The sequence below is a fragment of the Lissotriton vulgaris genome, chromosome 1_1, assembly GCF_964263255.1.
Source record: "Lissotriton vulgaris chromosome 1_1, aLisVul1.2, whole genome shotgun sequence".
Classification (NCBI taxonomy): Eukaryota; Metazoa; Chordata; class Amphibia; order Caudata; family Salamandridae; genus Lissotriton; species Lissotriton vulgaris.
In genome coordinates, this window is record NC_141685.1 from 1,887,710,788 (window position 1) to 1,887,735,023 (window position 24,236).

The 24,236-nt window shown below is 46.1% G+C and overlaps 1 protein-coding gene across 3 annotated transcripts in view; it reads left to right on the forward strand.

Annotated features, from left to right (window-relative positions):
• The window catches only part of CNTN1 (contactin 1), a 1,059,655-nt gene that overhangs the window by 197,765 nt on the left and 837,654 nt on the right, over positions 1–24,236 (forward strand). For all 3 annotated transcript variants that reach the window (XM_086919467.1, XM_086919469.1, XM_086919468.1), the window contains exon 3: positions 21,499–21,544. The gene's annotated coding sequence lies outside the window, so the exon portion shown is untranslated. The remainder of the gene's footprint in view (positions 1–21,498; positions 21,545–24,236) is intronic.

Consider the following 24,236-nt stretch of genomic DNA (forward strand, 5'->3'; position numbering starts at 1 on the left):
TATGCTCCTAGTTGGGTCATTGATCGTTGAAGGCCTATCGGTGTTTGTGATAGAAGGACGATGTCATCTGCGTATTGAAGGCTGGTGATTGGTATTTTGCCCAGTTTTGGAGGGTCGGTTTGGACTTGTTGAAGGTATTTCTCGAGGTCGGCGGTATAGATGTTAAAGAGGCAGGGGGCCAGCACGCACCCCTGTTTCAGCCCGTTTTTAGTTTGGATCTTACTTGTTATGCTGCACCCGTCTCCTTTTTTGATTTGGACCCATGTATCCGAGTAAAGGTTTATAATTGCCTCCAAGAGTTTTGTTGGTGCGCCCAAGCTTTGCATTTTGGCCCACAGCTTTGCCCTCTGTACTTTATCAAATGCTGCTTTAAGGTCAATAAAGCAGGCATAGAGGGAGCGGGATTTGACCATGGCTTGATTGGCAAGGAGTGTGACCGCAGAGATGTTGGTGAGGGTGCCCATTCCAGGCCGGAATCCTGTTTGTGTGTTTGGCATCAAGTTTGTGTGGCTCACCCAGTCTTCTAACTCTGCCAGCAGGTTGGAGGCGTAGATTTTGGCTTCAACATCGATGAGTGCAATCAATCTGTAGTTGGCAGGATCTGAACGTGGACCAGATTTATGTATAGGATTAAGGATGCTTCCTCTCCAGGAGTCTGGGATCGTACCTGACAATAGTGCATGTGTGAATAATGGAGTAAGGATATCAGACCAGAATAAGGGATCATGCCGGAATAATGCGTTAGGCAATCCGTTAGGTCCTGGGGCTCCTTCAGGCCTTAGATTTTTTATGGTTTTAAGGACCCGATCTTGGGAAATCTGCAGAGGTGGTTCTGACAGTTCGATTGTTGGTATGTCATCAACTGTTTCTGCAGTGGGGATTTCCTGATTTTTAGCTCCTGAGGGTAGGGTGTCATTATATGTTTGCTCGATGTGTGCTTTCCAAGTGTCCTCCATTACGTCAGAGTTGAAGTGCCTGTTCTTGCCGTTCGATAGCTGGTTGATTATATCCCAGAAGAGCTTTGAGTCTTTTTGGTTGCTGGCATGGAGGAGTTTTGCCCAGAGTTCTTCTCTGAAGGCTTTCTTGGCTGCCTTGGAGTCTCTTTTGAGGTCATTTCTTGCTTTTGTTATTAGTGAGAGAATGTCCTGGGTAGATTCTGGGCCTCGAGTTCGCAGATGCCTTAGATGTTTATTCAATTGGTTTTTTTGTTTCCTTAAACTGGTGGTGAACCACCCTCTCCCTTCTGGTCTGCCTGGTTTGCGGCCATTTTTTGAGAAATCTTTGTTTAGGTCTTGAGCAAAGGTTTTACACCTACTCAAGTGAGCCAGGAACAGGATGCATGCAGCAAATGATTAGGATAAAGAAGGCTAACTTTCTAAAAAAATCTGACTTTACCATTAAAGAGGGTTTAATATTATAATTCTTCAGATACCACAAATGCCATTCCTACCTGCTTCCACTTAAAAGTTATAACTTATTAAATGTAATTAGGTAACCCAATGTTATCCTATGGGGGAGCTAGGCCTTGCAGTTGTGAAAAACAAATTTAGAAGTTTTTCACTACCAGGACATGTAAAACTCAAAGGTCCATGCCCAACTTTTTAAATACAATGCACCCAGCCAATGGACTATGTTGAGTCAATGCCAGGGGTGACTAACATGTATTGAAAATAAAAGATTTAAGCTAGGCAAAAGATTTATTTTTCCAGGTCGAAGTAGCATCTTGAATCTGCACACCTAGGCTGCAAAGGAAGGCCAGAGACATGTTTGAAAGAGTTACTTAAGTGGTTGGCACAGTAAGTGCTGCAGTCCCTCTAGTAGCCTTTAATGTAAAGGCATTGAGGATCCCTGTACCTCTTTACTAGGGACTTCTAAGAAAATTAAATGTGCCAAGTGGATGTTGGCCAATTTTATCATTTTTAAAGGAAAGAGCACAAGCACTTTAGAATTGGTTAGCAGCGGTACAGTGTGCAGAGTCCTAATGCCAGCAAAAACAAATCCAGTGAAACAGGAGGATTGATCGCAAAAACATTTGGGGTTAAGGATACCAGGTATAACACACATAGTTTGTTTGAAAACAAAATACAGACACAAACTTTGTTTGGAGTAGAAAAGTAAGTACATATTTACCTAGTGTGTTCGATGTAGGCTGGCATCAAGTTTTCCACCCTTGGCTTTTATTTAACAACTTAGTGCATTCTGATATTTGTAGTCTTTATTGGAGACAATTATCCAATGCACTACCTTCCAATGATCTCATAAGGGAGAGTCTAGGATTGGACACACAGTGTTTGGTGTGGATGGATAGGTCTCACAAACTGAACTGTGACAAATGAGAGCATTAAGGCATGAACATACGTACTGAATTGCATTGCAACACATGTATAATTACAATATTCAGGTCAAGGGTGGATTCATTGTATTGTATTGTATTGTATTGTAAGGGGTGCTTGTAGAGCGCACTGACACCATGGGTTTCCTGGCGCTGGTTGGAAGTAGAGGGGACAGAGTGACTAACCAGATTGGGGGAAAAGCCAGGTTTTTAAGGACTTACGAAAGAGAGTCAAAGAGTTAGAGGTTTTAAGAGGAAGAGGAAAAGAGTTCCAGAGCTTGGGGGCCAGGTATGCAAATCTCCGGCCTCCAGATCTGCAGAGCTTGTAAGAGGGGACAGTCAAGAAGTGAAGATGAGAGGATCTCAAGTTCCGGGATGGGCAATAGGGTCTGATGAGGGATTTCACGAAGGCGGGACAGGGCCCAACTAACGACTTGAAGATGAGGCAGCCGATCTTGAAGGCTGCCCTTGAGGTGACAGGGAGCCAGTGGAGGTTGGCAAGGAGGGGCCTGGCGGATTGCCACTTCAGGATCCCTAGGGCCAGTCTCGCCGCTTGATTTTGAACCGCTTGCAGTCTAGCCACCGATGTTTTGGGCAGACCGTGATAGATCGCGTTTGAAAAATCTAAGCGGGAGAGGACGAGGGCCATGATGACCTGCAGGAGGGCATCAGGTGTAAGGAGGTATGCCACTTTCCTAATCCTGCGCAGCTGGTAGATACAGGACGAGACCACCGTCCCCACCTGCGGCCCAAGGGATAGAGCGGAGTCAATTGTGACCCCCAGACTCTTCACCGAGACCACGGGAGTGGGAGAGGGACCAAGTTCCGCCGGCCAGAATTGTGGCCCCCACAAGGTGGCGCTCCTACCGGGAAGGAGGAGCTCCGTCTTACCGGGGTTCAACTTTAGCTGGTTGTGGCCCATCCCCTGGAGGATGTGGGACATAACTGCCTGAAAGTTGGGAATAGCAGAAGGGGAATTAAGAGAAAAGATGAGGTGCAGGTCGTCCGCGTAGTTAAACACGGTGACGTCCCACTGCCTCAAAGAAAGAAGAAGGGGGCGAAGATAAAGATTGAAAAGAAGAGGGGATAAGGAAGAACCCGGGGGACCCCGCAGGGCGAGTGCTCCCTGGGAGCCCTGAAGGTGCCCAGACTGAGGGTCTGAGACCTGCCGGTCAGGAAGGATTTGACCCAGGCCAACGCCAGGCCTTGGATGCCAGCCTGCTCGACACGGTGGAGAAGGATGTTATGATCCACCGTGTCGAAGGCGGCTGACAGATCTAATAATACCAAGGCCTGGGGGGTACCCTTGTGGACACCGTCTCTCAAGGCGTCCAGCACGGCCAAGATCACTGTCTCCGTAGAGTGGCCGGGTCTGAAGCCGGCCTCGTTGGCCTCGAGAAAGTTGGAGCTCTCGATAAACTGTGAGAGACAGGTGGTGACGTGGGCTTCCAGGATTTTAGAAAAGAAAGGTAGAAGAGAGATAGGACGGTAGTTCGCTGGGACGGCGGGGTCAGCCCCTGGCTTCTTCAAAAGGGGCACCAGCACGGCCTCCTTGAAGGAGCCAGGCACCGTACCGGAAGAGAGAGAAGAGTTTAGCAGGGGGAGAATGCAGTCGGGTAGAGAACGGCAGATGTCCCGGAGTATAGAGGGGGGGAAGCAGTCGTCTGGGGATCACGACTTAATGCGGGTGGCGAGAGTGGCTAAAGAGGTAGAGTCTAGAAGAGGGAGTTGTGTGAGTTAAGAGGTGTTGTAGGGGGGGAAACAGATCCAGCGCCAGGAGAAGTAACTGGAATGGTGTCCTTAATCAATACAATTTTTTCAATAAAAAAAGTGCTGAGAATATTGCATGCTTCCTGTGTGGGGGCCTGAGTTGGGAGCGTCCTAGGGTCGGAGGTGAATTCATTGAGGATTTTGAAAATTTCTTTGGACTGGCAGGGGGCAGATAAGATTTTTCCTGAAGCGTAAGCTTTTTTTGCTGCGAGGATGGCAAGTTTGTACCTATTGCGGGCGGCCACATAGGCATCTCTACTTAGAGGGCAGTAGTCTCTCCTCCACTTACGCTCAAGTTGACGAAGTTCCAAGTGGAGGGTTTTAAGATGGGGGGTAAACCATTTATGGGAATTGCTGTGCCGAGATTGGGGGAACTTAGTTAGGGGAGCAAAGATGTCACTGGCTGTTGTGAGCCAGTCAGTCACAAGCCCATAAAGCTCATCGGTACCACTGTCGTTGGATAGCATGGGACAAGTTTGGGACAGATGGGCCAGCAGTTTGGGGGAATCGACAGCCTTCCACTTACGGGCAGTGCCACCCTCCCGCGGGGGGACCCTGATCTGGCCAACCGCCGAGAATGTGGTGTCGATCAGAGAGTGTTCCGACCACACACCAGGTGTTATTAGTGGGCGAGAGGACTTGACCCCATGGGTCCAAATATGATCGAGGATGTGGCCACCCTTATGGGTGGCGGACCTGACTAGTTGGATAAAATTCAGGCTCGAGAGACCCTCGAACAGTTCGGAAGCATGCGGGCCGGCGTCCTCGTGCTGGAACCAGTAATTAAAGTCACCAATGATGACGATACGGGGGGAGGAAGTAGCGATGTTGGTCAGCTGATCGATGAAAGATGAGGGAAAGGATGGCATAGAGTGGGGGGGACGATAGAGTACCACAAGAGTGACTGCACCTACCTCGGTCCCGAGGCTGAGGACCAGGGTGTCCACTTTCGGTAGGGTCATGGCCGCGGAGGCAATAATCTTAAGATCCTTGCGTATTACCGCCGCCACCCCTCCCCCGGTGCGACCCCCTGATCGGTTGGTATTCAACAGAAAGTAGTCTGGGGGTAACGCAGCCAGGATGTCGGGGAGTGAATCGTCAGTGAGCCAGGTCTCTGATAACAGTAGGACATCAGGACTTTCAGACATAAGTAAGTGCAGGATGTCAGCTTGGTGCTTGACCATAGAGCGGGTGTTTAGATATAAGACCCGAATCTGTGACTCGGTAGGAGCCGGAGCAATAAGTGCTGGCGTTGACGCAAGGTGAGGGAATGGAGTGCCTGCAATGCCGAGTGATGTGATTCATCCGGTCCTGTGCAGCCCAGATCCCGAGAGATTGCCCGGACTGCAGTGCGGCCATTTTGTGGCGGTGTCTGTTCCCCCGAGATGGTGAAGGAACTCAATATGGCTATGGAGGGATATCATATTGCCTCAGTTTCCCAAGATAGTAAGGGCACGCTTCACAAGATTGCATGCTCGTGATGAGGCGCCCCATGCCTGGCTCTCCAAGATGGTGGATCTCTGACGCCCCATGTGAGTTTAAATGGCCCAGCATTGTTCCAAACCCTTGGCCCCACTGTGTTGACGTGGCTGTGTGCCCCCAGTCCCGCTGTGTATACTTCTGGACTCAGGGATATCGCTGCACCCGCTGTTGTCCCTGCCCCCTGCTCCCACCTCGGCAATATCTTCCGCGCATACCGAAAGGATTCAGGCATCTTTGGTGTGACACTTTTCCCCACATTTGCCCTCTGCTGCAGTGCTGTTTCCACCGCCGGCTCTGAGAACTGGCACTCTGAGTACTCAGGATTTGCAGGCGCTCTCGGGATTCTACCTCTACTCCTTGTTGTTGGGGTAAGTGCCCCTTGAAGGACTTCATTCACTGATTACTGACTTTACTGTTCTCTCACTAAGATGACTGACCCCTCCTGGGGTAGATTACCAACAATACTGATACTTATATCTCACGAAGATGCCCCCTCCCCGATCACCTTGGCTGACTGCTTTACCCCTTCCTCCACTTAGGTTTCCTCCCTCAACCTAAAATGGCCACCCCCTGCTCTCCACTTGAATAACTGGGTTAACTATATGACTCCCCTACCATTTTGCTCTCCCCTTGATTTACTGGGTAAACTATATGACTTCACCACCTTTATGCAATTACCCTGCCCACTATTTATGCCTAACCACATATACTAAATACTCTCCTCCACTTCCACTCTTATTCAGTTCAGGATGGACTCCAGACTTGGAAAGTCTGGCCCTAACAGCTACATAATTAACTATCCGGTCAACCTCCCCAGTAATGCTTCTAACATTTTTAAACATAGACTCCTCAAAGCCAACCCAGAAACCCTTATCTCTGACCCCAACCTCTTTCCAAAAAATGGCTCTATCGCGAGTGACCTGATCTTCTACACTAAAAGAAGAGCTCAGTGGAGATCTACGTTCCACTCCCTACTCAGAACACTTCATCAAAAAAATTCCCTCACGGTCTGCCAATATTGGTCACAAAATCTCCTATATTTAGATCCATCTACAACAATGGGACCAAACTCATTAAGGCCACTGATCGCAGCCTGAACATCTTTGGTGACAGGTTTGCATTCTTTAAAAGATCTCTGGTCCCCAACGACTCCCCTACTCAAACTAAGTACAACCTTACCCTTACCCCATCTCATGAGATCCTGGATCCCTCTTTTAGGGATCACAGTCTGAGCACTGCCACCCCTACCCTGATCAACACTCACAGGACCACTGCTCCTCCAACCCCTGGCATGGCCAACTCACCCACACTGCCACGACCTGACCAGACTTGGGCTAATAATCACGGTGCATCTGTTAGCCCTCAGACCACCACTCCAACACTTCCCCCGCTCCCACTAGCCCTTGCCCTCAAAACTCCCTCACTATCAGCGGGTGTGCCCACTCTCCAACAGGAATTCATCCAGCCTCCCTTCCTCTAACCTCCCCTACATCGCCCACCCGCATCGCACACTCTTGCATTGGATAGGGAAATCTCCATCAATGGTCCTTCCACACCCCCGCAGTTCACCTGCTCTGATCCCCCTCCACCCTCCCATTTGTCCCATCCGTCTACTTCCCTTCACATGCCCCCATTACTCACACTCTGATCCTGTGTCTAAGCTCAACACCATGAACTGCGTTCTCTCAAATATGTCATGCTCAAACTCATTAAGGCCACCAAAGAGCTATCCCTTGATCACCCCCCGAACATGGCCACAATTGAGTTCCCCATCTCACTGCCTCCTTGACAACACTTGAGATCCCACTTTTGACCCACCCGAAACCCCTGGCTCCTTACTGGACCTGTAAAAAGGAAGCCAATATCTGGGTTCGGGGACCTGTCTTGTGTGAAGGCTACCTAACAAAAGTATGTTGGTGTAGCTTTTAAGAAAGAAAAAATGTTCTTTCTTGTTTTCCCCTCACTCACCGGAGTTTCCTCACGGTGACATGCTTCATCATCGGGGTCATCCCAGTTCTCTACGAAAAGGGGCGTGCTACGACTTGCGAACTACGTAGGAGCACTGTTAAGGTGAAGGACTATATGTGGTGTGAGAAGAGTGGAGTGGATGTGTGTGTGAGTGTTAAAAATACCGTGCTAGTGGGCCTCAATGTTTTATTCTGCTCACTGTGTACCAACCAGTGATGTGGGTAGGTTCAGTATATGGTCAACATGTTTCACGCTACCCCTAGCGTTTCCTCAGGACCATACAGGGACCAGCCCTGTATAATGCCACTCCTAAAAAACCTAGATTTTTTGATGATGCGGTCCAAGGTGAAGCAGCTAGGTAATACCACGCGGCATTGCTGACTAGAAACATTGTTTCCATCGAGGCGATACCGCCCCCCTAAGAGACCTTGATGTGCCATTAAGCACCAACAAATGTTCACCATTGAACAATACATCTGCGCGTGTACCAAGTTGGAACAGCGTCAATCACTGTAAATATTCTTTGCACTAATATATTCTTCAAATCCTAAATCTAGGTTTTTTAGGAGTGGCATTATACAGGGCTGGTCCCTGTATGGTCCTGACGAAACGCTAGGGGTAGCGTGAAACATGTTGACCATATACTGAACCTACCCACATCACTGGTTGGTACACAGTATAAACCCCACTTTTAACATACCGGTCTAGGAGCAGAATAAAACATTGAGGCCCACTAGCACGGTATTTTTAACACTCACACACACATCCACTCCACTCTTCTCACACCACACATAGTCCTTCACCTTCACAGTGCTCCTACGTAGTTCGCAAGTCGTAGCACGCCCCTTTTCGTAGAGAACTGGGATGACCCCGATGATGAAGCATGTCACCGTGAGGAAACTCCGGTGAGTGAGGGAAAACAAGAAAGAACATTTTTTCTTTCTTAAAAGCTACACCAACATACTTTTGTTAGGTAGCCTTCACACAGGACAGGTCCCCGAACCCAGATATTGGCTTCCTTTTTACATGTATTCTTAGGAGAACGACCTGATCTTTAGAACCTCCTTCTCCCTCCTCTTTTGGCATGATCCTTACTGGACCTACCAGATCCATAAAGCCTTATTCAGAACCTGATATTCTCTCCCTCCTCCTTGAATACACCTCACCTTACCCAGAAGCTGATATTCTTTCCCTCCTCCTTGAGTACTCTTCTCCTCCATCGGCAAGCGCAGTCCAAGCTAAATCCTCTCTAACAGCCCAATTTAATTCAATTAACTCGTCACTCCCTAAACATGGGAATGTGGAACCTATCCTAACCATCACGTCACCTAATGCACCTAACTCGTCACTCCCTAAATATGGTAATGCAGTTTCCATACAAACCATCACACCCAACCCCCATAGAGTGCCCAGTATCAACACCAATTCCTCCAACATCTATAACCTCCTGCAGATCCTCACTACACAACCAGCGCTCACAGACACCTTGCACAAATCACACCTGAAAAGAATTTTACTTCACTGCAGATCAGCGGTGAAACATGCCACAGACCTTACTGATCTCATACTTGCCCAAGATCTGGACCTCCTTATTCTAACAGAAACCTGGCTCAACGACTCCTCTAGCCCTAGCCTTGACCTACTAGTCCCTCCTAGTCACAACATTATCAGACTCGACAGAGTTAAGAAAGTGGGAGGGGGCATAGCCTGTATCTTCCGCAACTCTCTCACAGCAAAACAGTCCCCCTCAGCTACTCTCTCCTGTGAATACCTATGCATAGATATCTCAAGCACACACAGATCATTATGCAGCCTTCGCATCTTCTACCACCCCCAAGTGATAACCTGCATCTAATTGAACAAGCTATGGAAACCATCTCCTTCAACCTTGGCCGTCACTCCCCCCCAGATCTTCCTTAGTGACTTCAATCTACATTAGAATGACCCACACAATCAGTCGGTTACATCCCTAAAAAACTTCCTAACCGACCTATCGCTGACCCAATTCTGTGACGGCCCCACTCAAAACTTAGGCTCGACACTGGATCTCATCATCGCCAACCCCAGCTACATTCATCTCAACTCCATTCTCCCTTGTGATTGGTCTGACCATCATTTTATCAACTTTCTGATACTTGAAAGCTGGATCCACAAAACAGTTCAACCAGTGAAACTAAAACAGTGGAAAAGACCGCTCCATAACACAAGTGTCAGTGAGCTCATACAGCGATGCAATCTCTCCCTTCCACCCCCTGCTAACATGTCTGACATTCATGACCTCGATGAACACTATAACAGCACCGTGCTATCTGCCTTGAATGATACGGCCCCACTTCAACTTAAAAGAGTTCCCATAAAAGACTCCAAATCGTGGTTTAATGACAGTCTAAATGCTGATAGATGCAGTCTTAGACTAGCTGAGCGTAAGTGGAGATCCTCTCCCTCCACGGATCTTCTAAAAGCTCTATGAAAGTACATACAGCAAACGCATTAGGATGGCGAAAGCCACCTTCTTCAAAAAACAACTTGACAAAGCCAAAAATCGCCCGAAACGACTATTTTAGCTCATTACATCTAAATCCAACAACACATCTTCCCAATCTCAGCACCCATCTCGCCTACAACCAAACTGTGATTCAGTTGCGAAATTCTTCCTTGAAAAAACTGAAAAAAATCCAATCAGACCTTAGGTTTGCTGCACTCAGTCTACTGATGCCCCTGACTCCACTCCCCTGACCTCAACTCTTGATCTTGCACTCAAAAACAAGGCCTCTTGGAGTAATTTCACTCCCCTCAATGATATGACAGTCCACAATACTCTCTCGACCCTTAAACCCTCAAATCACTTCAATGACCCCCTTCCCCCCGACTTCCCTAAAGAAATGATTGGCTCACTAGCGCCACTCTGGCCAAAGATCATCAACCACTCTGGTCAAAGATCATCAATTCCTCACTTCTGCTAGGTGAGATCCCGGACTGCTTGAAGGCGGGCCTAGTTCTCCCTATTCTCAAAAAACCCTCTGCTGACCCTGTTGACTTGAACAACTACAGCCCAATCACTAACATACCCACCCTGGCAAAAGTTCTGGAGAAATGTGTTCAAGAAGAACTACGCAAACACATTGAGCAATTCCAGCTTCTCAAAATATTCCAATCGGGCATCCGCATTGGCCACAGCACAGAAACGGCAATCACTCACATTGTGGGTAATGCTCTTACTTTAATGGACCAAAATGAAGCCTGCCTCTTAATTCTGCTTGATCTCTCATCAGCTTTGTCAAACATGCCAATCTACTCTCCCTCCTGGAACGCAGGAATGGGCTCTCAGGCACGGTCCTTAAATGGTTTTCCTCCTTCCTCAGCAACAGAACACAAAGAGTCAAATCCAACCAGTCTCTTTCCAAACCAAGCCCATGCACACTAGGTGTTCCCCAAGGATCCTCACTCTCCCTCACACTCTTCAACCTTTTCCTTGAACCTCTCACTTTAATTCTTAAAGCCTCCAACATCCAATATCACATGTACGCCGACAACACCCAACTCCGTATGAAAATCTCCTCCCCCGAAGACATCAACTCCCTCAAAGGAACCCTTCTCAAAACCCTCAAATGGCTCACCTCCAACCATCTCAAATTAAACGCCCTCAAGACGGAATTCCTCCTCATTGCACCCGCTAGACAAACATCCACGGTGGGGAAATTCCTCTGTAACCTCACAGCACTCAACTGTACACCTCACATTCTGAACTCCACTAAATCACTGGGAGTTGTGCTTGACAAAAACCTAAACATGCAAGACCACATCAGTTCACCGACGAAAGGAGCAAACTTCCAACTCTGCATCCTAAGAAAACTCGAACCGTTCCTTCCCCATGATGACTTTAAATTGGCGGTGCACGCACTTGACATCTCCAGACCAGAATACTGCAGTGCGACCCTTTGAAGATTGCCGAAACTCAGTTTAGCACCTATCCGAGCATCTCTAAATGCTGCTACTAGACTCATCACGGGCTCCAAGAAGAACACCCACATCACCTCGGACCTGAAATCGCTCAAATGGCTCCCTTTGAAGCAAGAGCACAACTAAAGATCGCTTGTAGAACCCGTAGGCACTACACTTCAACACCCCACTGTACCTCACCGGCACACTGCTGCTCAAGCCCAAGAAATTTATTAAGCTTAAAACATACACTTGTTCATTCTCTGGCATCGCCCCGAGAATCTGGAACTCCGTCCCAGTGCAAATAAGACTGATTACCTCTACACTTGCCTTCAAAAGGGAAGTCAAAAAACTTCTAATGAACAATGAGTTGAATTAGATGCTGTGCTCCTCTTGCCTCTAAGTTACTGTATTCTGTCTTGTTTGTTCTTGTTGTTAATTATTGCCCTACATGTCGGTCTCTCCCAACCTGCTTCCTTTGTCCTCCTCAATTTAATCCTGCACCTGCTGTATTTTGTCCCACTGTTTCCCTGATTTTTCTCCCCTAGCTGTTCCTTTGTCGTCTTAAACAGTATGTAAAGTGCTCTGATACCCTTCGGGGTCATGTTCGCACTATACAAATCTTTAAATAAATAAATAATAGACATACAAAAAGCACTGCATTATTACCAATAAATGATGTTCCAAAGAAGGGAATGATGCAATTAACTTGAAGACTGATGAATTTCATCATCCAGTAGTGATTTGCTTAAAGAAAGGTCTGTTATTGTTTCAACATTGATCACACTTTTTTCCTCTACCTAAAATTTGACTGTATTTGAAAATGATCCAAAAATAGAACGATTGAACCCAAAATCTGTACCCAAATATGTGTTCATCATTCTGTGTCTCTTTGCCCCCCCCCCCCCTTCATAGATGTGTGCCTGCTTGTGGGCTTAATTACTATATCTGTAATGGCTGTATGTTTTAATCTGTGTGGTAGCCTTTGTGTGTTGGTTTGTGAAAGTTGGATCTGGCTGTCTCTAGTGTTCTTTCAATCATGTTACTATTTCTAATAATCTGGATTCTTTACAGATTCCTCACATTGTTTGAATCCCTTTATTTCATATCTCTTACTTTTCCGCTTCTTCCTTTCCTTTTATTTAGACTATATTCCTTTCCTTTTTGATGCTAGACTACTAGACGCTTAAGATTGTCTATCCCACCAGTCTATTTTGGGGAAGATATTCCACCCTCAAGGGTTCTTCCTCATTCTCTTGCTCTCTCTATTCTACTTTATTGTCACATCTAGCAATCTGAATCTGCCTCACCACAGTATGAAGTGCTGCACCATTCACCAACATAATTCAATATTTCCTTGTCTGTGTGAATTGGTGACAGCATGTGGAATGTGCTGTGAGTATGGGTACCTATGTAAGAAAGTCAAACAATCAATCAATCAGAGTACTTGTAGAGCGCACTACTTACCCATGAGGGTCTCAAGGCGCTGAGGGGAGGGGTGCCACTACTGCTTGAAGAGCCTGGTCTTGAGGAGTTTTCTGAAGGTGAGCAGGTCCTGTGTCTGCCGCAGCTGGGCGGGGATGGTGTTCCAGGTCTTGGCGGCGAGGAAGGAGAAGGAATGTGAGTTTGTTTGCTTGTTTCTATGCATGGTAGGCTCTATGTGTGTTGTTTAGTGTGCGGATGGCTGGCTGTTGACATACTAATTTGTGTTCATATTTCCTTGTGTGTGTCATCTATTTCAATGTTTAGGTGAATGTTTTGTGGGTGTATACAAAAAATGTACACCTATTGGTAACATGTGTTGCTCTTACCATTGAGCCTTTGCTCCATCCATTTTATGTATGGTGTGGCTTACATTTCTGTAATGTTAATAACAAGGACCCCCTGACAACGTTTGATACTTCTGTACCTCAGGGAAAATTCAATCATGTGTACAAAGTAAAACAAGCAAAGGGAGGTAATTGCACAGAAAGGAAGAAATTCAACCAATTATATTAGAAAATTATATCTCACTTTTAATTAATATAACAAATTTAAAAGCAATAGAATCACACAAAAAAAATTAAATCAATATAACATTTACACACAATATAGTCTAATTTATAAAATCATCACATATCAAAGGAAATATATCCTAAAACATAATACAGTCTACAATAATTTAAAATTTACACAAAAAAAGTGGCAATAATTATTCAACGCGCGTTTCGGCGTTCAAAACAACGCCTTCTTCAGGAGCCACAAGAATAACTTTAAAAGACACCTCTAATTCATAGAAGCAAAAGCCGAACTCTGAGTGCTAGAGTATGTTTGTGAAGACGGCTTATCAGCGGAAGAAACTACGGGATATTAGTTCACTCCTAGCTTCTTGGCTTCCTAGTTCCCATTGAGTTTCAGGATAATGTTCCGGGTAATTTCTTCGACTGATATTCGGTAGTTAAAATTGTCGATGCACGATCCCACTATATACTTTAAACTTTGAATTCTTTGTAGCCAGTTGCGTATATTAAAAACGAGCGCTGCCTCCAGTAAACTGCTAGCGTCTCAGAGACATCAACCGAGTATACGCGGATTTCGTTATTCACTGGTTTGTCTTGGAATGCTTTCGTTTGCACAAAGCGTGGATTCAAGGACGCTGAGCGTGATAACCGCTGACGTCAATACGGGACCGTTGGAATAAAGTTGCTTACATTTCTGACCAGACTGGACGGAATAGACCCAGCAACTGGGTCAAGCCTAAGTGGCAAAAAAAAACACACTGGGTAAAAAACATGTTTACTTTTTTGGATGGGTTTGGGTCACTTTGAGCATATGTATAGCATACATTGAAAGAGTTGTGGTGTACTCCTTTGGGAAGATGGCGTACAAGTGGCTGACGTGTATATGATAATGTGCTAAACTGTGATGTGTATAGTGTCCTTATTCAACATCATGAAGTTTGGTTGTTGTAGAGTGTGTGATATTTTAAGGTATGTATGTATATATACTATATTTGTTTGCACAAACCAAGCCAAAAAGTAGCAACACACTGTACAGAATCAGAGGCAAGCACAGAGCCAATGAGTGGTAGGAGAAGTAGGTGGAATCGAGGATCAGAAGTGTACTGCTACGGCATCGTGATGTAATGTTCTTTAAAGAGGTGAGTCTTCAAACCTTTGCTAAATTGGAGCAGCATTGTGGTGGTCCTGATGGATATGGGGATGTAGCTCCAGATAGTGGTGCCTAGATAGAAAAGGCTTGCTGCCTTCTTTTTTTACTTCTTACACTTGTTATTCTCCAAACTGGTGAAAAACCGAGGTCTTCATCCTCGGCCCCTGCACCACCCCCTGGGACAACACCTGGTGGCCCTCCGGAAGCCACGCACCCCGACAGACCACGCACGAAACCTTGGCATCATCTTCGACTCCTCACTCTACATGAACCGCCAAATCAACGCCGTCGCCTTCACCAACTTTAACTGCCTGAGCATCCTCTGCAAGAACTTCAAATGGATCCCGTCCGAATGCAGAAGGACCGTCACCCACACACTCATAACCAGCAGACTAGACTATGGCAATGCTCTATATGCCGGAATCAATAGATCCCTTCTACACAAACTCCAAACCATCCAGAACGCAGCAGCCAGGCTCATCCTTGGAACACCTCACCACAAAAACATGGCCCAATACCTATGAGACCCCCACTGGCTACTCGTCGAGAAGAGGGTCACCTTCAAGCTCATCACCCACACCTACAAATCTCTCAAGAACATCAGACCCAAATACCTCAATGAGAGATCCTCCTTCCACGTACCCAAAAGGAACCTGCGCTCTGCCGACCTCGCCCTGGCAGAGGTCCAGCGCATCCGCATGAACAGAGCAGGCTGGAGAGCCTTCTCCTACATCGCAGCCAAGACCTGGAACGAGCTCCCTGTGAACATCAGACGATCCCCAACCCTGCACACTTCAGGAAGGTCCTCAAGAATTAGCTATTTGACTGACCCAGAGCTGCCCCCACCTCCCCCCTCCCCCGTGCCTTGCAACCCTCAGGGTGAGTAGCGCTCTTTATAAACCCCCTGATTGATTCATTGATGGTGTCCTGGCAGCAGGTGCGCCAAGATCCACCAAAGATGGTAAACGTGTCTTCAAGATAAGTGAGGTGCTTGTCAGGATGGCTTTGTAAATAATGTAGGTGGTTTTGTAGGCTTTTGGTCTGGAAAGGACACCCAATGAAGTTCCACCAGGATGGGGTGAAGTAACCATAGTTCTGCATGCCCTAGGTGAAACATGTTGCGGTGGGTAGTAGGTCGTTTAGGGGGGTGGGCAGATATGGAATCTGGGAAGCCCTGGAGCACAGCATTACCACTATACAGATTTGTTAGTGTGATGGCTCTAACAGCAGTTCTGAAATCACTCTATAGAAAACATAATTTCTCTTTCTTGAGAATAGGGAGATGGCGTCAGGCCGTCTTTAATTTTTTAGCAATGTGTTCCTTGAGGGTGAGATTGATGTTGAAGTTTAATCCAAGTGACTTGTCATTCAGGGACAAGTTGAGATTCAAAGCCATGAATAGAAGAGTAGGAGAGAAACGGGCCAATATAAAGGGTATGCTGTTGTCCTCTCCAACTCATGGGTCCAAATGACAAAGCACTTGAGTGCAAATTCTGGTTCCAATCATACTTGGAGAGGGATGAGGCAGATAGACCCCGGAGAATATCTCAGCAGCTGTTTCTGTCCGTCCGGGTCCAGGCTGCATGTGTAGTCGAGCGGGTCATATACTCCATATCGGAAGTGTGTGCAAAGGAATGGGCAAGTTGATCAGGTAGCTAGACCTACAGACCAAGACTCTGCCATACCATGAAATAAGCAGACCCGTCTCGAGTGAAGTAAGACCTCACAGCGGAGCCTAGTTTGATCATTATAGGGGAAGGTGAGAGGGGCATGGGAAGTCAGAAGGGCCATGGGAACAAATACCAAGGTAGGGGACCTTCTGTGTAGACAAACACAGGGTGCTGGGTCGAAAAATGGCTGGGAGATCCCATGAACTAAAAGGGCGAGCTGTGTGTGGGAGGAAGACCAAAGGAGGCAGCCTCTGCAATGATAAGAACAAATTCAACTGCATCTGCGTTACAAAGGGGGGGGGTGTTGATGTCAGACCTTGCATATGAAGTACGGATGTGTTCCCAAGGATCAATGGATTCAAGAGCAAGTTTAGCAGGCTGCCCCTTGAAGTGGGAAGTAAAGACCAGGCCTAGAGGGCGGGTGTGCTGGGGTCAAGGAAGGGGGCCTATATAGCCTGGAACGTGCCCAGAGTATCTTGTAAAGTGCAAATGAGTTGCTCATAGGAGACCACCGTGTACATCTCAGTAAGCTATTCTTCGTGGGTGGGTAAGTGTTAGAGCCGGAGTACACATATGTTGGCTTTGGTGACAGCCTTTGTCAGCATTCTTCGTGCATGAAAAAGAGACATCTGACAAGTCGTTGTTATCATGTAAGAAAATAGGTTGTATGGACAGAGGAGATGGTAACGGTTTATTGGAGACTGAACTAGAGAGAATGTATCTTGGGCGTTTGTATAGAACATGGATTATATCACAGTCCGTCCCAGAGCATGTCCAGAGGTTTGAGTGATGAGAAGATCGGTGTCAGCTAACTTATCTGGTGTCCAGTACCCATCCTGCAGCATTTTAAAAAGACAGAACTTCATCTGAGCCTCCTGAGTTCCCTTGTCGATGGCCTTCAGTATCTCCACCACTCCCAGTCTGTATAGAGGTTCCGCACCCACTGCTGCTATTTAATCTGCAGCTGGAAGGAAAGCGGTTTGGAGTGCATGTGGTGCACCAGTAGGTTATAAAAGCTGGACGTGACCACTCTGTGGAGCTGATGTTGTATAATAGGCTAATCTTTGACAACCGCATAGGCAGTGTTTTCAACTGCAAGTAATGCAATCCTTGCAATGCCGGTATTTGTAATTCCTCTTTGAGGGCAGGGATTGTTTCCAACACAGCCACAGAGAGAAGATGGGTAATCTTGAAGATCCCAGCTTTCTTGCAAACTTCCCAACGTACAGTTAGGCTCCTGCCTACCTTTATAGCTGCATTATCCGATAAGGGACATACAGGTGTAATCTAGCATTGTATCCTAGTAGTTTGTGGGCAGAGTTCCAGGCACTGAGAGTATTTTGTATAATAGAGTTTGAGGTAGACACAGTAGGAGACGAGAATTGATAAAGTATCTTCAGACCATCAGTGCAGTGAATCAGGGTCCATGCCAAGTGAACCCAGAGATGGGCAGTTTTCTGCATAGAGTAGTATTTTAGTGCACCCAGTGGGGGTCGCTACGCAGGTTATCTGGGATGATTGGCAGAAGGCAGCGGTTAGGGCCTCCATTGCCACTTTAAGAGAAACATGAACAGCCCTGGCAAGTGCCTCTTTCAACTGGAAAAGTATCCTAGAGAAAGCCCCCACAGTTAACCTGTAACGTAGGATTATGGTAGAGTCATCTAGTTAAGTCAACTCCCAGTCCTGATTTCCATAGGGTATAAAACACATACCCCTGTTTGATGTGGTCAAACTCTTTCTCAGCATTGAGGGGTAGTGCCAGGGAGTTCTTAGCAGAATCTCCTGTCAGCCAGAGAGATGAGACAACAAGAGACAATGGTTATGAGACGTTCTACCCGGTACAAATCCCACCTGTGAATGATACATTAAGCTAGGAAGGACCTTTTTGAGATGAGTAGCTAAGATGCTGGCCAGAATCTTTATGTCTGTATTCAGAAGTGGAATCAGTTGGTAACTGGTACATAGCAGGGAGTCTCTTCTCGGTTTCAAGAGGACTGTGATCTTGGCCTTATAGAAGAGGGACAAGAGGGTAGCTGAACGATCTGCCTCCCTGAAGACCTCATACAGTCGATCAACCTTGTTCGGATTGACTCATCTGTAGAACTCCCTCGGGAAGCCTTTCTCTCCCAGTGTTTTATTGTAATGTAGATTAGATATAGCCTTGGCTATCTCCTCCTTCATAATCTCACCCTCCAGCAGTGTCCTGCCATCAGCAGTGAGACAAGGTAAGTGAAGGTGGGCCAAACTAGACTCCAACCGGTCCTCATTAAAATCAGTGTCAGCTGTAAAGTTGAGTATAGTATCTGGCAAAACCATTTGCAATGCCTTGTGTGTCTCTAATCACATGGCCTGTCCCACCTTATGGTATGGCCATTAGTGCTTTCCACTGCCTACGCTGGTTCGCTAGGAGTCCCTGGCTTTTCTCCATTCTCGGAATGATGAGCCTTGTGTTTATAGAGCAAATATTCTGCCTTGGGTGTATACAGATTGTTAAGGTCCAGTTTGGCCTTTTTTAAGTGTTGCTGGTGTTTAGCTGTAGGCCATGTAGTGTATGTCTGAATGTGAGCATTAATCTCTTGTTCCAAGGTAGTTTGTTCTAGCCTCCGGTTCTTATTAGCGAGGACTGCATCTCTCAATAATTGTCCCTATCAGGTAGCCTTAGCCACCCTGCGGAGCATGGGGGGCAGTTGGACCGACCCCTTATTGCATATGCGCCTTAGACATGCTTTTTGATGTGTAACTTTGTAACGTGCAATGCTGAGGGGCCAGTTTCCGCATTGGTTTGCTGATATGCAAATAAATGGCAAGATGGACAGGGACATGGTCAGTGATTCAACCCTCCAAAATACTACAGTCCAAGGTCCAGGGGGTGGGAGACGAGGAAGTAATCAAGGCGTAACTGCATACCATCCATGCGTGGCGAAGAGAAGGGTGTATTCCTCATCAGAGGGAGAGAGGAGTCTCCATATGTCAAGGAGCCCCATGTCTTCGAGAATGTCCTTAAGGAGCACCCTGTCAATATTTATTATTACTCGTGTCAATTGGGCCAGTGCTGTCTAGGATGGTGTCCGGCCAGGTTTCAATCACCGCCTGCAAGGATGTGTGATGTGTTTAATTCAACTAATACCTGGTTTATGTACAAGAAAAACTTGGCCATGTGTCCATTGAGGGCTTAAACAGAACCCGTACTCACTATGCTGGTGCCTTTTCTGAGCTTTGCGAACACATAACGTCCTTCATCTTCCATCCAGGGCACCAGAACCGTGCATTGTAGGGCTTTGTGTATGAGGATTGTCACCCTGCATTTCTTGGGGTTCACGTCCAGGGGGAGGGGCTGCCTGTAGGAGGGTGGTGGAGGGTTGACAGCAGCTTTAAATAAATGTTCCCTCCCAGTCCTGTTTGAACTTGTTGCTTTCTTTGGGGGTAAGTTGCATCCCCTGAATGAGGCTGTATCTGTATTCTTAGAGGCTAAGTGTGTCAGAACCTTTTTCCGTTTGACAAGATGTGTGGGCCGTTCACATTCAGGGTAAGGATGGAAAGCAGTTTAGATGACAGGTGTGAGGCTGAGCACATGAAGGACAGCCTGGGGGTGGGGCGACCCAACCTTCAGGGTAGGGAGTAGGATAAGAGAGGCAGAGTTGCATGAGTCCTATGTCATAGCACTCAAGTGGCAACCAATGGAAGACAGAAAAAAAGGGTTGGCAAAGGCTAAGAGGGAGATTGGACCTAAGTGGGATCAGAGACTGCAGAAAAGGTGCAGTAGGTGGCCCAACAGGGTAGTCGGGAGACAGGGTGTGGCGGAAAGAGATGCGGCAAGGAAAGGCGGTGCAGGAGCTTGGGCGTGTTGTGGAGTACCCTGCGAGGATAAGGTACACAGTACTAGGAAGCCTGCTAATTAATTCAACTTTTTACTGCTTAGTGAGTTTCGCAGAACTTCTGTCCGCCACACAATGCTGCAGCCTACACAGTGGGTTCCCAAAATATTACTTAGAAGAACGGTGGACACTGATGTTGGCTTTTGTGGGCTCCTGATCCCGACAAGGAACGGCAGGAAACATGTGCAGCAGTTTAGTTGATATGGGAGCGTGGGGCGGAAGACGATGGATCAGGCAGACCAAATCAATAAGGCGTCTTGCAGGAGCCACAGGGAGGCTAATGAGGAAGGGGGCCTCCCGGTGGGCATCAGGCACCCGGGGTGCGTGGACATGGAAGTGTGTTGCGTGAGTAGGGCATTTGGTTTCCCTGGTGCTGTGAAGGAGAGGGATGGATGGAGGCCGAAGAGCTATACCATAGGGAAGGACTGGCCCGTCAGCCCTCCGGGTGGAGAATACGGGTCCCAAAAGCAGGAAGTAGTGCAGAAGGAACCTGCAAGCAAATAAGCACCTAAGTAACAGGTAAATGGAGGCACAAACAGTGGATTACTAAGTAAAAGTTAACAGAAAACAAAAATCATAAGTTATAAATGGACCCGCAACACCAAGAGTACGAACAACAAAAACAGAATCCTCAACACTCTTAAAGTTATTTGTTACTTATGTGTCCTTGTGTCAGCAGAAGTGACTGTGCCCAAGACCAGGCAGTTCAGGTAGCAGCGGGTACTGAGGATGCATGGTGCGCCTCAGTGCTGGACACAACCTTCAGAGGGGACAAGATTTGTTCCGTGGCATGGTCTGCGTGATCTCCTCCACCAACTTAATCGCCTCCTCTCTGTCGGATTGCCTTCAAAAGAGGTCGTTGTTTGGCCTGTCAAATAGAGCACCAGCTGCTAGGTGCTGGAGTCTGTGGTCTAAGAGATAGGAAAGTCATGTGAGGGTTGCTGCAGCTAACTGCCTTGAAGAGCATTGTGCATGCGTAGGTTACTGCATTGATGGAGTTGATATAGTACTTTGCTTTGGTTTATACATATGGCTAACGGTCTGCATATTGTGCAGAGAAACGTCAGTATCATGATGTCTTGTTTTCCGTTTTTCAGCTTAATAACATATTAATGTTGTGATTTTTTCTATTCTAGTTTCATAGCATTTTATAGAGTTATTTCTAAGACTGGCACAAACTCTGAGATTACATAATCACATCCGCATGATGTAACAAAACTGCCTATGGTTCTAAAATCATTCTCTGCACTCACCCTATATTCCTATAAGCAATTATTGTAGTTGATGTCCTAATTTTGTTTTTTCTTTTCAGACGGAGTTCATGTTTGTCCGCAGCTGTGGCTACATAGTAAATATAGGTAAGTCAAAGATATAATACAAACCTTCTTATGATGTATATCAACAATGCTGTGAAATGGCTTTATCAGTGCTTACTACTATCCAAATCCAATACAAGTTGTGTTGGGTCATTTAATATTGACTTTAATTCACACTTTCATGGATCAGTAAGATGTAGCTGGTTTGGCAACTCCTCTTTAAGTTTCAGATTTCTTCTTGTGCTGGTCGAATGCATTCAATAAAAGAGTTCCTTTAACCTGCATATGTCTCCCACTATAGCTCTGCAGTTTTTTCAAAGTATTGAATAGGTCTAACCTCTAGATTGAGGAGCAGATTTTACTAAGCGGTCACACAATGCAGAGCCGCACCCACCGTTGCTCCACTGCAAGAGAGCAGGACAGCGCCATATCTGCTAAGATGTGGTGCTTCGTCTCTGTTCCCAATTGTAGTGCAAATCAGGCTGCATAGTGCCATGCAAACACCTTTGCATCATAGTGCAAAGGTGTTGATGTTATTCTTAGCATAGGTTTTGTTCTGGTAGGGTACCCTTCCCGAACAAAATACTATAATTAGACACATTTTCAAATGTTTCTCACTTTCGATGTGTGATGTACAGTGCAGCACGCAGGGCAGCACACAAGCAAAGTCAGAAACATTTGGAGAAATAAAACAAATCTCCTTTTTTAACCCCTGCTTCTAAGGAGTGTTGTTTTTTAGTGCAAAGTCCTGTTCATCATTGTTAATAGAACATATTTTACACTGGAAAGTAAAATCCTAATATAATATTTTGCAACATTTTGCATAATTTTTGCAGCACAAATCCGGTGCAAAATGTTAGTGAATTTGCCCTACAGTGTTTATATTTAGGGAGGTGTGATGGAAAGAGTTTTGCATGTCTGGAGCCTTATGGTTCTTATGGCTTGTGGGTGCAGTATAGTAAAACCACTATTAGTTCATCAAGCAGCTAGTGAACTTGGATGAGGTGTGCTTAAAACATATCCTAATTAGCTGGACTTTAGGTTTTTAGAAAATCTATATTTTCAGGTCAACCGTTGGGGGAAACGTCATTTACAAGGAGGTCTTTACATCGTGATGCCATTACATTGCAGTTTTTAGAACGCAAGTTGTTACAACGACTTGCGCTGGATGGCGCTCTAGGACAAGGAATAGTATAATTTACTATCCAGTTGTAATGTCATACTAAACCTCAACTGTGAGTGGCTCCCATGCCGCTGTGGACTCTCTCAGAGGGGTCACAGAGACTCCAAGGTATGGATATTGGATCTATCCCCAACAAGGGGAGAAGGAGCGCTTAGTCTAAGGGCACAAGGGACAGGGGGTTAGGAGGAGGGTCGGAACTGGCAGGTCAACAGAGGGGGAACATAAGACAGAAAAAGAAAGGGTCCTAGAAAGGCAAGGGACAAAGGAAGGGAGTAAGCAAGTTGTAGAGTCCCAGAAGGAAGAGAAGCAGATAGAAGAAAAGGAAATGTATACATTGTGGAGTAACTCTGGGGAGGGATGCAAATGGGTAAGCTCAAAATAGCAAAATAGTGACACACACTTCAGAAAGGGGAAAGTTTAATCTCATTATGCAAATTTACAAGTCACTCGATTTGGCTGCTTCATACACCTCTTGTTAAGAGAGGGAAGTAAGCAGGAACAGATAATGTTATGGAGGTTGGAGTCAAAAGAAGAGACAAAAAGACAAAGATATGGAATTTGCCACTTAAAAGTGTAGGTACGGACCAAACAATATATGCTCCAGGCAAGAGTTATAGTGTGAATAGGTTTAAAGAGGAGATTAAGAAAAGAGATTTGATCAACACTGAGTTGAAGAGGGAAGGGATGTGGTCATTAACTGGGCCAAGGTATTGAGTAGGTCAGAATGAAAAGATCGAAAGAAAGGCAAATGAGCAGATCCCGCGATTCATGACAGGAGAGAAAAGAAAAAAGGGTGATTGATGAACCTAGTCTAAAGCAGCAAGAGGATGGATAAGGATAATTGAGGAGACTGAGAGTGGTAATATTGAATGAGGTTTTGTGAAGAGAAGCACTTGAGTGTCTTTATGGCTCAGTCTAGATTCAGATGCTCCGGATAAGGCAGAGGTATAAGTACCAGCATGTGTACATCAATCGTAGCAAACTAAATGTGCCGTTCATTGTAGTAATCTATTATTGTTTCTGGTAATCTATTATTGTTTCTGGCGAAAGTAAGTGGAATTTAACTCTAACACACTGTTTCCCAGTATTGGGGTATATGTAGCCCAATGTGGACCGGTTTGGAAAATGGTTCACATCAATCAACATTTGTATAAACGTCATTATTGTTCTACTAAAGCAGTCAGATGCTAACACCTTCATTTTAAAGACCACACTGCATTTAAAATTGTGCCAGAACTAATCAAGAAGTGGGTGTAGCAAAAACAGTGCACTAAGGGGAATAAAGTACTGAAATAAGAGCCACAAAGATGGTTACTGCCTTTATTACCAAACAGCGCCTGTAGCCTGTCTCTTTTCAGAGAACTGATGCAGCCTAGAAGGATCACAACCAGTCTGCTATAGTTCATATTTTTTCAAACATCCAGCAGGCAATATTGGTCAATTCACCCCCCCCCCCTCCTCCACCCTTTAAAGTAGACCTAATTTAAAGGCTTATGCACGAATTAAAAAAGCAAAGTCAAGTCTGATTGTGTTAGACTTGAATGCACAACA